Here is a 15,075-nt window from a genome sequence, read left to right on the forward strand (position 1 = left end):
TTAGTGTGCGTGTGTGTGTGCGCGAATATTAAAGTTGACACAGCTCACAGCTATCAGCTAATGGTACTAATAATGTAATTCTTTGGAAAATATTCCTTCTTCCATGGTAAATATTCCAATTTTTACAACATTTTTAATTACTAAGGAAAGCTTATACTTTTTCACAGAATATCAATCGAGTTGAAAGTTCAGTTTTCAGACAAAAGGTGTTTCAAAAGAAAATTTTAAACCCACTCTCAGCAGGGTGTAGCAGAGCCAAGAAAATACAAATTTTTTATAGTTTTCAGGCTAAGCAACCATAGAATAATCATAAAAAGCTAGTATTTTTAAAACCGCGTCTCATTTATGCATTTAGAACAACTTACAGTACAGGTTAGGATATCAACAGTTCAAATACTTCCTAATCTCACAGCAAATTTAAATACAACTTTCACTCTGTCTCTCTGCCCTGCCACAGACGAGGAATTATCTTCATACCTCAGCAGTCTAAAACCACGCCCACCTTTCTGTTCCCGTTGAAATCGCCTCCTTTTGAGCTCTTGCAGCTGGGCACTCTCCAAAAGCCTCTCAAAACAGATAGTATCGTATGTAAACACCAGAAGTGAAGCCCAAACCAAATTATACGATTCAAAGATGGAAAGACAACACTCAGATTCTCAGAGCTTAAATTTACCGAAGAGATTTTGATGCCCAACTCACAGTAGGAATTTGATGTTCAGCTCCCCTTCCCCCTCTCTGTCTCAGTATCTGATGCTCTTTTTCTTCAATAAAACCCTATCAGGAAGTAAGATTTCTTCTGAAGTACAAGCAATTAAGAATCTCTTTTCAGGTCTGAGCCACAGCCCAAAGACCAAGATCAATGGGTGATTTTCTGCTCATGGGATCTCAAGAGTTCCCTGAGCGCTCCTGTTTACCCCTTTTTAGAATCAATCCAGAGCACTAGAAAGAAAGAAAAAACTGTCCTAGAACAGCAGCAACAGACCATTTCATGAAAACAAACTGTTTGCTTTCCTCCATTTCTCCAAAGGAGGCTTCTTGACATTTGTCTACTATGATGAAATAACCTCTCTTCTGCCAGCAAGGAAGAGGTCCCAGTTATCATGTCTTCAGACACAGTTTAGAACCCTGAAGAACACACAGTTCCAGCTAAATTAGCTGGTAGCGCGGCTTGGCTGGGTGTCATGCGGGGGAACAAATAATATTAAAAATGCTGTGGTTACATCCATGATTTCTAGAGGAAGGTCAGCCTGACTGGAGATATTTGGCACGTCAGAAACCTAGACCAGAACTACAAAATCCTCAGTATCTCATGGTATCTCATGGCAAAATCTCAGTATCTCATGTATCTCAGTATCTCATGGCAAAATCTCCTGGCAGGAGAAGAGGAAACACCCAGGAAAACCTGACTTATGATAACCCTGTCAATATTCTGTTAGCAATGGTCCAAATACTACAGCCTACAATAATACAATAGTTTGAACAATTTCTGTAGCAGTATCACATGTTTTTTTAAGGCCCTTATGGCATTTCTAGAGTACCTAATCTACCCTGCAAGCAAACCAGCATCCATGGAACACATTGCATCCCACAGCCCATCTCAAATAGCCACTTTAGCTGTCTTATGGTAAGGTTCTGCTTGGAAAACTGTCATTGAAAAATGGTACAGCCAGGCACTAAACTAAGGAAAAACCAAAAATGTTTCAGTCTGGAACAAAATATGCTCAGTTTACATATAGAGGAGTTTAGAGTTTGTCTTGAAAGAAATACCAGTCCAACATGCTCACCACAGGCTTTGATAAGCAAGTTTGAGTTCTTTCCATCTGGTGCCCCACCAGGAGTGATTATGTACAACAGGCTACAAGATGCCTGTTTTGTCTTCTGTAAATCCAGTGCCTTCAGTGGTCCTGGCCAGGAACTATGGACTAGAGCAATATGAGTCACTGATCCTCATGCAGGTATGAATAATCCTTTTGAAAACTGATCTGCGCCCAGTAGAACAGCAAGGGTATGCAACAGTTGCACCATCATTTTGCCAGCATTGCTCAGGGAAGTTTGTTGTATTTGCCTTTCGAAGCAGAGAATAGGAACACTTCCACAAGTCTATTAAGATTCCTGCAAAGATGGGAAAGGGAAAAGGGAAGAAAGAAAAGAAAGAAATCTGTCTCATTTGACTGGGGGACAGGAAATAACACTGTATTACATAATCTATTAAATGTTCCAACCTTTATTTCACGTTAAAGCTCAATGCCAATGGTTTTTTATGTGTGTGTGTTTTTGTAAAAACCCATGTAGCTGTTCTGGCAGATCTGCACTGATCCATTGCCATAATTTTTTTTTTCCCAGTGATTCAAATCTCTGACATTAACACAGTGCTCTAGTATGATACTAGACTAAAGTAGTTTAATTTGCAGTGCTAAGCTCTAAATTATTTTCCCTGTGGTTTGGGAGTGAAAATCTGGCACATCAAACAGGCTACAAGGCCATCCAAATTAAACTTAATCCAAACAATTGAACCATTCCTGTAAACACAGTAACACACTTATATCCAAGCATTGGGATTTACATTGTCCTGGATTATCATGTTCTACATATGCTAGCAGATAAACCAGGTGACCACTCAATCACTGGCTTAAAATGGACCTAAAAAAGATATAAGTCAGTATTGGTTGGCAAATTCTGCGTGACCCAGAGGTTCCTTTAACATGTATGTTTGAGCTTCAGATTTGTGAAAGAAAACAGTGTTTTCTTTTAGTCTTGGGTGTTAACAGATGACTTCCACTGCATAGTGCTCTGCTTTTCATGATATTTTAATAGCACTGTGGTGTTACAAATACATGCGTAACTATAGTATCATTTTGCGAGAATGCGTTTGAGGACTATGCTGAAATACATATTTCAATGGCAAATGGTCACAAGAGTATAATGGCCACGCACTTTGGGGGTGCTTTCTTTGGAGATCACTTAAGTCACTTCTTAAATATGCATGAAGTGGTAAAGCTCCATTAAATTCAGTGGAAGGAGGATGAGCTAAACTGGAGGAGGTTCTCACTACATGTCTGTAAATCACTGAGGGAATTTTTTAACACTGGATCTGATCTAGACATTCACTTGGTGTAAATATCTGGAAGATACTTCTGTTTTATGTTGGTTGGAGCGGAGTCTCCAGCTACCTCTTTCAAGGTTTTTGAAAGTTTTAAGGCTTTTAAAATCTGGCATCCTTCCTGTCTCGTTAGCCTCTGCTTCCTACCCATCTCTCTGTTACTGTTCTTAGGAACTGGGAAGCTCAATGGGATGGGATGGAATTTCCTTTCAGTTCTCCCCTGCAAGGCACAGGGCTGGACACAGACTAAAAGCTCAGACTCAGCAACTGCTGTCTTTGTTTTCACTGTGAGCAGAGCAGGATGATGAAGAGTTCAAAATGAGGCTTTCAGTTCTTGTCACAGATCTTCTCAGGCTGTGGGTCTGTTTTTTCTCACAAGATTTACATTGGTGTGAGCGCTGACATCATACTACTTATCTCCCTTGGAACAGGCTGAGGTTCCACACAGAGCCTTCCTCCACTCCTTCCTTTTGACCTCCAGAATCAGCATTTGCTGCAGTCCTTTCCAGTTCTGTTCTGTGGCACCTCAGCTGTTGTCAGCGTCAGCCATAGTCTTCAATCCCCACCTTGCAGACAATGTCTTATGAAACCTTCTGAGATTTCTTCTTCCACACAACACTCTGCAGTTAAAGCCCAGGCCAACTGAGGAGAGAAGAGCAGTGGCCGGCAGTGAGTTACACACTCAGCATCGTAGGCCAGCATAGTTGAAAAGACACAGGTGTAACTGCATCTGCAATGAGCAGTAGCCAGAGAGAGCAAGCCTTTCAAACAGGTCTTTAATTCAGAGGAGCCCCACTGGAAGGCATCCTGTCTCTGGATGCAGCCATCGGCCATTCCCTGCTGCAAGACATTGGCATACGCATGCGTGGCCCTGTTACACAGTCTGACATGTGGCATCTCATAGGATAGGACCCAGAAATGCCTGAGCTGTCTGCCTTTTCTCCAGGGGCTCTAGGCACACAGATGCTAGCATACCTCCATGGAGCTCCCCATAAGAAGACTATGGCAATGCTGCACACAGCAACTGCCTGTGATTTTCTCTTGATTCTCCCCTCTAGTTGCAGAAGGATTTGTGCAAAGCTAGTTTGTTACTTCCAGCATGGGCCACATTCTCTGGGCAGGTGCACCACTGTGATTACAGCTGGAGTAACTCCGATGACTCCCATTTACTCAGGTCAGTGCAAGTTGCCCCTGAGATGAAGGATGGCTCTTGCTGCCTCCTCCTCCTAACATAATCTTTAAGGATATAAATTACAACTCTGTCCACAGTGACTACTGAACTAGAGGGTAATCTGTTTTAGCACAGTAATATGGACGACTTAAAGTCATGGGTTCTTATGCCTGCTACCGGTCTAGTTAGTTCTAAAGTGCTGACCCAGATTCAGATTCTGTTTACCTCTGGTGTAAATCTAGACTAATTCTATGTGCTCAGTGGAATTAAGGTTGTATAAAGCTGAATGAGAAGAGAATCAGTGTGCAGGTATTGAAGGTGGTGGACAGGATTCTGCTCTTTCAGTGGTAGGGGATATCACCTCTAACTTTTCATCAATCACCTGCAACAATCCGGCAAACAGAAGTGTTGGAGAAAGAATTCTTTCCACTACCTAGGAGAGAGACTCTGCCATTATACTTTAACCATATGTGAAGAAGGGAGGTCCGTTCATGGCCTGAAAATATGACTTGGAGACAGAACTGGTCCTCTCTGGCACATTTTCTTTGCATGGCTTTGAGGAAATCATTTTACTTCATGCTTCATTTTCCCCTTCTGTTAACTTAGGTTTTTGACACCATTTTGGCATTTACCAATACTTGAAAGTGTTCCTTAATTAACAGGGAAAATGAGGAATCATAGAATAATTTAGGTTGGAAAGGACTTTGAAGATCAAGTCCAACCATTACCCTAACACTGCCAAATCCACCACTAAACCATGTCCCTAAGCACCACATCTACATGTCTTCTAAATACCTCCAGGGATGGTGACTCCACCACTTCCCTGGGCAGCCTGTTCCAATGCCTGACAACCTTTTCAGTGAAGAAACTTTTCCTAATATCTTATCTAAACCGCCCCTGGTGCAACTTGAGGCCATTTCCTCTCATCCTATCGCTTATTACTTGGGAGAAGAGACTGACCCCCACCTCACTACAACATCCTCTCAGGAAATACCTGTTTACACCAGCATACTAACCAGTGGCATATACGGAGTTAAATATTTTTTTTGTGCATTTTGCTGTGAATTATATCAGAGTGAGGATTTATTCCACTCAGTAGATATTTAATTCTTTTTGACATGGGCTCCGTAACTTAATTCTGTAGCACAGTAAAGATAATGGCTTGTTCTGCAATTGGTTTACACAGAGACGCTTCTGACAGTGGCCAGTGTCTTACAAAAACCCCGATGTGATAAAGTGTAACACAAGGCAGCTACTCAGTAAAATTCAAGCCAAATATAGTTTCTGCCTTTCTGAAATATTACAAAGGAAAGGAAAGAAGCAGAGGGCTGTCATACTAAGAGCCTCTACCTTCCATGTTTTTATAAAACTGGTGGGTCACTGCAGTTGTTTTTCACCTGGACAGCTGCAACTGAAGGCCTGTAAGGCTTCAGAGATTAAATGCTTTGCAAGTGTAAGAGCGGAAAGACACCTAAACACAGTATGAGCTGGATTCCATCTTTCAGTTCTTAGAAAACCCTGAATTTTGGTAATGACATTACATAATGGAAATTAAGAGTATAATTTTCCTAAACTGGAATATTTAGACAACACCTAGCATTAATGTAGTTATATTACCATTCACGTTACTCATTAGGGTAGAGCTTATTCCTTTTACCAAATAGGATTCAACCCCTATGACAGAAACACCATTTAGAGGCTCTTCCATTTTGCACTAAAACCCAAGACAGTCGATTGAACCACTCTCACAACTCCAACAACAGAAACCATGCCTGGGATTTACGGCTGCTGACACCGTCACCACGAGCATGTGATACCTTAATTACATACATAGAAAGTTTAAAGTTAGTTTGTCCTGCAGGCAGAATTCTACAATGTCCCTACAGCAAAATGCTCTCTTTTCGTGGAATTTTTACAGAAATCCCTACTGTACTTCCCTTAATCAGAAAATGCTTGGCAGCCTCCTGAAACCTCTAGTCCTGTAGAATATAAAAATACTTGATTTAGATGCTTTGGCCCAGCAATGAAAGCTTCTTATCCCCCTCCCAAAGGCAAAAAAATTAAGCAGACACCAAAACATGCAAGGCCAAATCCCACAAGGTGCTGAGCATGGCCCGAAACATACTGGAATACCCATCCTGCTCTGCTCAAGAAAACACATTTGTCCCCCCTTTTTTTTAATGTTACTATTTACTTATTTGTATGAAGATAGCACAGGGGAAACTCAGTCATGCCAGAACTCCATTTGTGTTAGTGCTAAACAAAGCGCGAACAACAGGCTATTCCCTGTATGATATAAATATATGGCAACAGACAACTGGAGATGCACACAAATAGTGTTGTTCTGTGAACTCAGCCCTGCCAAATCTCGTCTCAAAAATGCTGTCATACACCATGTGAAGAGCAGAGTCATTCACCCAGATGCTATGCATGGTCTGCATAGGGCCAGTAAAAGGTGTCCGTCGCTATCACAGATACGCAAGATCATGTGAATTCTGCTCCGGGCACCACCATTGCAGCTGAGATGCTTCACTGCCTTTCCCTTCTCCGAGCAACTTGGCACAGCAGCATCATTTTCCATTGGCTTTGGTAAGGCCCACCACTAAATGACAGTAACAGTTGCTAGGAGGCTCAGCTCACCCTGAAGCTCAGGATAGCTGAGCAGAGCTTCTCGTCGGGCACAGTTAACATTCTTTCCAGGCCAGCTCAGTTCATGGGAGGTGGCATCCTACAAACTACCACAATATCCTTACACTCAGAACTTTCAGTTTTTTCCAGTAGTGAAGAGGCCGCTTCCTCCTTGACCGGCTGATGGAAAGTTCTGCATTCCTACACACTGAGCAGGTAAACATCTGCGTGCGTGGCACCTCCTGACTTTCTGAAAAGCTCCAAATTTGCAAATGGCATAGCCTGTTCCACAAGTGCCGCCGGCACACGAGGCCCCCATGCTGTCTTCGGAAGAACAGTCCCCAAAGTCCTTGTGCCAGTCTGTGTCAGCTGGGTCCTGCAGCGGGACCCAAAAGGGCAAAAGCACATGCTGCTGCTTTTCTATATTAGATCTTTATTTTTCAAAAGCAGTGCTCTGAACTTAAGAGATAATCAGCCAGTCTGGTTCTCACAGGAAAGAATTCATTCCTTGCTTATTCAGTGAAGCATGGAACAGAAATGTGACCTCTTGCATGCTCCTTAATCAGAGAAAGTTTGAAATGAAAGAACACCGTCACTGGCTTTTTTGTCTTCCTATTTTTTACTCCTGCAATACACTTCTCTCTGAACTCCTTTATGCTTTGGAGTGAAGTATAACAATGTAATATGTTTCTGTTGCTTTTTTTTGAGTTCAGATAGCACCCCCAGCGTGTGCCATATGCCACTGCACATAAAATGGTGTAACTTTTTAAGGTAGGAAAGCCACAGCCTGCCAGCTTCAAGGCTAGGCTGTTCAGGTTGTAGCTGGTATGTGGATAGAAGACCCATGTGTCTGAAGCTGGTAACTAGACACCTTCCCCAACCTCAAATTCACAACAAAGCTTTAAAAAAACCCTGGCGAGACAAGGCAGATCTTAGTTTCTACCATTTTTTACCTACTTACAACACAGTCAGAAGAGTCTTTACACCATTGAGCACACACCTGACAGAGTCTCATCAGGGTAGAGAACCTGAGAGGAGCTTAAAGCAATCCCAACATCAGCCCTTCTTTAAACACTGAAATAACCCATTTCCATATCTGGACTTGCAACTCTACTACTGGGCCCAAAGAAAAGATTATTTCTAAGCTTCAGTTTCCTTCCCCAGGTAGCCTCAGAAAGACCTTGTAAGTAAGAGCATAAAGCTGCCATTGCAGAATTGGCTTCAATTCGGAATTACTCCAGCGAGCAACTGTTAGGGATTTAGCAAGGCATATGCAATTATAGTCAGATATTCTGGCTTCCAGGGTTTTATAGCAAGCCTTTCATCATTTTTTTGATAACGGTCAAATCAGTGCAGACAAGACAATGACAACTAAATACTTACAGTACTGTGCCACTTCGCATTTTACAATGTATTTTACAATATATGAGAGATTAATTATGAAAACAGTGAGGTCACGAGCTTTGTTGGACTCAAAAACCCTGCAAACCTGTAAGGCAGTTGAATCCCAGGCAGAATTGCCCTCCTCATCGTTACACGCATCAGCACCTTAAGGGCATTAAAATTTTCCAGGAGAGGCAGAAGCCAGATTGCCAATTTTGTTGGCTGTAATACATCATGTCATTGGAGAACTGTCCTTCCCCAGGAAAAAACAGCGTCATTTATTCAATCCTCACTAACAAGCCCTGACATCAACATGCTGTGCACTATGTCCTAGACAGGTGGGTGGCTACCGCTGCTTTGGTGACTGAAGTGTTCTTTCATCCGCACATTTACCACAGATGGATGGGTAAGCCAAAGTAAAAATAACATAAGGAGAGACAGGCCACATCGCCAGGCAGCGTTGGCAAAAGGACACGGACAACCGATACTGTCCCTAGAAACTGTGAGGCTGAGGGACCTCAGCAGCAGAAGCTGGCTGTCCCAAAACATTCTTTGCTGGGACAAGATACGTATTGACATGACGAGCCCCTCCGCTCCCGTGCCAGCTCTGTTCATTGGTGCGGTAACACAAGTCCCCACATACCAGTGCATACAGGTATCATCAACAGCTTTTTCTCCAGCATCTTTCATGAATGAGGATCTTAATGGAGGGAGACCAGAATCCTTGTCCATAAAACACCCCATCTAATGAAAATTTCCTAAATTTGGCTGCCTTCTCTCCTTTTCATTGCTAGCAGTGATGTTCCAGATAACTCCACTGCAGCATGTAAGCAACCAGAATTGAGCCTGCTGTTCAAGCCAGAAAGAGCCTGGTCTCCCACAATAAAGAATCTCCTCACTTCAACCAAAACAGAGAGGGGGAGGATCAAGACTTTTAGATACAAGAATGTTGCTGCTTATCCCGTCTTCTACTGGGCAGGTTTGTTATTGGAGTTGCTGGGACTAGGGATGGTGCAGGGCCGTATTCAGGGCTAACAAGAAAGCTCGTTCCATAAATAACTCTCTCAGCCTGTCTCCATAGGAGAGGTGTTCCATCCCTCTGATCATCTTTGTGGCCCTTATCTGCACCCGCTCCAACAGGTCCATGTTTTTCCCGTGCTCAGGACCCCAGAGCTGAGTGGCAGAATCAGCTCCCTCGACCTGCTGGCCATACTTCTTTTGATGCAGCCCAGGATATGGTTGGCCTTCTGGGCTGCAAGCACATATTGTCTGTTCATATCCAGCTTTTCATCCACCAGGACTTCCAAGTCCTTCTCTGCAGGGCTGATCTCATTCCCTTCATCTCCCAGCCTGTATTAATACCGGGGGTTGCCCCGACCCAGGTGCAGGACCTTGCACTTGGCCTTGTTGAACATCATGAGGTTCACATGGGCCCACTTCTCAAGCATGTCCAGGTCCCTCCGGATAGCATCACTTCCCTCAGACATGTCAGCTGCACCGCTCAGCTTGGTGTCATCTGCAAACTTGCTCAAGGTGCACTTGATCCCACTGTCTGTCACTGATCAAGGTATCAAACAGTACTGGTCCCAGTATGGACCCCTGAGGGACACCACTTGTCACCAATCTCTATCTGGACATTGAGCCGTTGACCACTGCTCTCTGGATGCAACCATCCAAACAATTCCTTATCCACCAAACAGTCCACCCATCAAATCCATATCTCTCCAATTTAGAGAGAAGGCTGTTGGGGGGAACCACATCAGAGGCCTTACAGAAGTCCAGACAGACAACACCTGTAGCTCTTCCCTTGTCCACTGATGTAGTCACTCCATCACAGAAGGCCACTAGGTTGGTCAGGCAGGACCTGCACTTGGTGAAGCCATGCTGGCTGTCTCAAATCACCTCCCTGTCCTCCATGTGCCTTAGCATAGCTTCCAGGAGGATCTATTCCATGATCTTCCCAGGCACGGAGGTGAGGCTGACAGGTTGGTAGTTCCCAGGGTCCTCCTTTCTACCCTTTTTAAAAATGGGTGCAATGTTTCCCTTTATCCAGTCACCAGGGACTTGGCCTGACTGCCATGACTTTTCAAATATCATGGAGAGTGGCTTGGCAACTACATCAGCCAACTCCCTCTGGACTCTGGGATGCATCTCATCAGGTTCCATAGACTTACGTATGAGTACTGAAAATAACTGCGGAACCGTTCATTTCCTCCCCTTATTTGCCACAGGATACTAAATTGGAATTACTACTCTGATATCGTGTTATTTTTTGATATGCATCCAAACCTTCCTGGGTATGATGTGATTTGACCCAAATAGGAGACAGGCTCAAGAAGAAAGCCAGACATGCAAAATTGTGTGGCTGTTCTTACTTGCTCTGATAAATATCGTGGCTGGAGCTAGGGTAGCTTCTATGAAAAAATGGATTTATCATGCTATCGGATGTTTTCTAAAGAGAAATATGCTCTTATTCAATGGTGTTGTAATAAAGCATGTAAATTAACACAGTGTTTTGGAACTATGCAGATTTGTATCAGTCAAACATTTGGCCTGCGGCCCAGATAACAAGCAGGGGTAGGGCAAAGCTGTGCATTGTAAGTAACCCACGGGATCGACATCTCCCTTTCCCAACACACATTCTATTTTTACCTTTCCATTTTGGCTTCCTTCCCAATTGGGAAAGCAAAATTGAGACAGTAATGAAAACAATGAGACACGATATATTGATTCAAGGATTCCAAGTGCTCCTGGCCCACATGCATCTTCCATGTCCTTTTTTGTCATCAAATGCCTTTGAAATAAGGAGCTTAGAGCAATGCTCTCAGGCATGAGGAAAGAGACCACGTGAGATATGTGAAATGGAAAGATGGGTCTGCAAGACAGGGACACTTGGAAAGCCATACTGTAAGAGTGCAAAACCTCTTTCCTCAGCGAAAAGATACATTTCGATAATTTCCTCAACACTTACTTCCATCACGCATGAGGCAACATAGTTCCGTTTGTTTCTCCAGTTCCAGTGTAAAGCTGGCCAATTTTTTTTCCTTCACTTTCAGGGATTAAACAGGCAAAGTGCACGTTAAGGTTAGAGGCCTTGACAAACTCTGGAGCAACTGGAAAGTTCTCCTAGGTTATAGTATCATTTACTGATAGACCTTTATCTCTGCTGATGACCCTATTACTGTCAATGAAGTCAAATTCCTCTCCTTACAGGTTTGTTAAGAGCAGGCTTCTAAAGCACACGCTCCCTTGGCCTTTAGGGACCAGCATAAAATTCACATACACTTTTCTGTGTTTTCAGGAGGCTAAGACTCTGGGTAGTTCCCAACACAGGTGAGAAAAGGGTAGATGGATCTTATACCTCTGCAGAATAGACACAATACAGCAGCCTTTCTCCTCCATCCCTTTTGAAATACATGACAATGCAGAGGAGACAATGAAAAATAAAGAAATTTTATGTGAACACACCTAGGAGTAATCAAGAAAAGATCCTCCTCTGCAGTTTGACCAGAAAAGCACACTCTTTTCAAAGGAAGGAACTCTGATCTAAAAAGAATTTCATTCAGAGTGAGGGAGGTTACGAATGTGTAGCACATGGTCTATCCTACACCTATTCCTTATCTAGACACTCATGGGGTTAAGGGGGATGATACAGCTGATCCGATCTAACGGTACACTGTGGCTGAGAGGGACAGGCAATTCCCCTGTTACCACCCTCACTCCCACTGTTTGTGTTGTGCCCGCTCCTGGTTCATCACAACAGTTCATGAGCCAATTCAATCATTCAACTCAGCAGAAAACCAGTTCAAGTAAAAAAGAAATGGATTTGCTCTCTTCTGGGCTAGAAAGCCGAGTCAGCCCAGAATAGTCTGAAGAGCCCGGGAGCCGATGGAAGGAGAAGGAAGGAACTGGTAGCACTCAGAGCAGCAACAAGGGAAGGAAGAAGATGACTTCCACTGGGCAGCGGTGAGCAGCTGGTCTGGTTCTTAGCATGCAGTAGGGCTGCCCTTGAATGGAGTCAGTTCCTGGGTCTCGCTCTGCACAAAGCATGCTGATTAATTAGCACACAGCAAATTTATATCGTACCTCATTTCCCGGTAACTTCCAACAGCAGACACAGCTCTCTCCATGCTGCCAAAGCTTCATAAACCAATAGGGTGGCAGGGATCGATGCCAGCAGGGAAGCTGTCCCTGCCTTGAAAAAAAAATAATCAAAGAAGAGATGCTTTCCTTCCAGAAAGGCGGTGAGACACAACTGCTGTGTTCTCTCACAGCTATCCACTGGGGTGGAAAATGTTTTCTCTGCGGGAATGCTGCTTTCAGCAAGGTGTCAGAGAACAATGCTGTCACCAGCCCTGGCCACACTCATGTTTTCCATGTCTCTTTCTAACTTTTGTTCTCACATAGTTACTTGCGCCCTTTATCTGGCTGGAGCAGGAGCCATTTATCTCCTGTGGTATGTTGCTTCCCAGGGCAAGTCAGCCTCTCCGTCTCCCTTCCCCCTTCTCTCTTTCCCTCTCCTCAACGGCTTGAAAACCATACCTTAAGTTCTGGAAAGTAACAGGAGGCATTGTTCTCTGCCACCAAAAGAGTTTAAAGGGCTTGCTGTGACAGATGCTGGGCAGTCCTGGTACTGGAGACCTCTGTACTGCTGCCAGCCAAAATTCTGCTTGTGAAGAGACTAAGACTATATCTCTCCACCACTGCTCTCCACTGCCACTGCCAAAAGAGCAGAGAGGATAAAGCAGGATGCTCAGGGTATCAGTACTGAAAGCAACAAAGGAGTAAAGAAGTGAGAACGGAAGCTAAAACAAAGCGCTGAAGAGCAGGCAGTACGATAAGAAATGGATGTGTGGGATGTGTGGTGGTGCTGTATAAGCACCTGGAGTTTCCGTACACGTGGGTCTATCCCATCTACACCGCTTATTCTTAAACTGGGCTGTGAGAATAATTTTAGTGTTGCCCACAGATGCTTAACCATTTCCCATACTGTGCCTTCTCTGCTTGGAAAGGAAGCGCTATCTCTAGCTAAAATCTGAAGGTAAAGTGGTCTCCGGTTTTTCTGCACAGACTAACAGGTCAGTCTGTGTTGCCTCCCTCTGGCAAGGGAACTCCTCAGAGTATTTTTGTTTTCCTGCTGTTGCTGGGGCAGAGCAGAAGCACAGTGGCTGACCTCGAAGAGAACTCAGTTCAGGGCAATGTTAATGACTGAGTTTGCAGGTATGGACATTTCACCTTAGCAAACGGTGGGCTGACAAGGACTGGCAAATGGAGGAGCTCAGAGAGGAGCCGGCACATACCTGATTTGCACAGAACCTGCTGTCTCCCTGCAAAGAGATGACCTTCAAAAACAGCCAGGTGGCAAGCACACAGGAACACTTGAAAGTTTCAGAGGAAAAATGTGCCAGGCTTTTTATCCCAGCAGGCATCTGCTCATCCTCCTGCTGAGTCTCCATTTCCCAGTGACCTGCAAAATGCCTTCTTTTGGAGAAGACTCCCATAGAAAGGCTTGCTGCATGAATGTTTATTGTTTAAGAGTTTAAGGCCAGAGAAAGGATGCCACAAATTCTGTCCCTTCTGGCAATCGGTCCTCAGCAAAAGGTTTTTCTAGTGTTTAAACCAAGCACGTGCATGGGTGTGCACTTCATACTGACAAGTAAGAGGTTACTGCCTTGTGGGGCCAGTTTGTTCACGAGCCAGCCAATTTTGCAGCAAGTCTGCACTGGATTTTCAATGGAAGGACATTATTGTTTATATTCCTCTGACCAAGAAAACACGTACTCTTCAAATTATGCCTGTCCTTCCTCAGCTTATCCTAGTCCTGACTGCAACTTACATGCCAAAAACCTTGCTGTTCCTCTCCCTGGCATTCCAGCTGGGAGTGCCCTGGGAAGGTACAGAATCAATTTTCTCTGCAAGAAGTAGGTCACGTGGCAGTATCTTCACTTTTGCCCATTTGTTCTTTGCCAAGCCCCATCCTAACATCCCCTTGTCCTCTGCTGATTCTGATGGAGTTGGCCTTTCTCCCCTCTGTACTGGGAAACAGGCTTAAAAAAGAAAACAATCAACCAGCATCCGCTCATTGCCAGATGGTGTGCTTTGCAAAGATGGCATGGGTGAGATCCTGCTGGCCAAGTCAGTAGGATATTTGCCAGTGATGTATGGGATGCCACGTCAGGCTTTTCCTGCAAGAAGCAGCCTTGGCATTTATTACAGAAGGCACCCTTTCATACTAACAGCAACCGCCAGGAAGATTTGGTTCCATGGGAGTCTGAAATGTGCTGAACAGACAGGACCACGGATTAAGGGTGGGAAATGTTTCTTTCTTATTTATTTTCAAGACAACAGTTTTCTTATTTTTCTTCTAAAACTACAGGCGTAACTGCTTAATGTGGTATCTTGAGTCGCTTCAACCACTCCGTCAGAGACATCCTCCCTACTCTAGTCGTCTTCATCCCACCTCTACTTCAGTTCCCCTGAGGTATGCAGAATACAGCTAATAGCATCCCCTCAGGTAAAGCACCTTCTGTTGACTGTCTTGCCGAATATCGTGGTCAGCTGCTTTGGTCATGGACTATTTTTGCCCTGTGAATTACCGGGCGGCATCCAGCATAACTGGGAGCTCTCAGTACTCCTATAATAGAAGAAGTACTTGTAACACTGGCACCATTCATAAGGCAGCATGTCATCCTAACCACCAGCTTAACCCATCAGCTCTCGGCACATTCACAGGTTTAGGCTTGGAATCTTGATGACTATGACCAACCGCCAGGATACATGTCCAGCTGTTAGG

At 44.1% G+C, this 15,075-nt stretch overlaps 1 long non-coding RNA gene across 1 annotated transcript; it reads right to left on the reverse strand.

The window, feature by feature from the left end:
• Positions 1 to 1,364: 1,364 nt before the first annotated feature.
• LOC142066043 (uncharacterized) lies at positions 1,365 to 12,679 on the reverse strand. The gene is made up of 3 exons (XR_012663603.1): positions 12,369 to 12,679; positions 3,248 to 3,742; positions 1,365 to 2,112 (listed from the first exon to the last, which is right to left on the reverse strand). It is a non-coding gene; the product is annotated as an uncharacterized LOC142066043 (long non-coding RNA).
• Between the last annotated feature and the right edge of the window lie 2,396 nt (positions 12,680 to 15,075).

This window comes from Phalacrocorax aristotelis, chromosome 18 (assembly GCF_949628215.1).
Source record: "Phalacrocorax aristotelis chromosome 18, bGulAri2.1, whole genome shotgun sequence".
Lineage (NCBI taxonomy): Eukaryota > Metazoa > Chordata > Aves > Suliformes > Phalacrocoracidae > Phalacrocorax > Phalacrocorax aristotelis.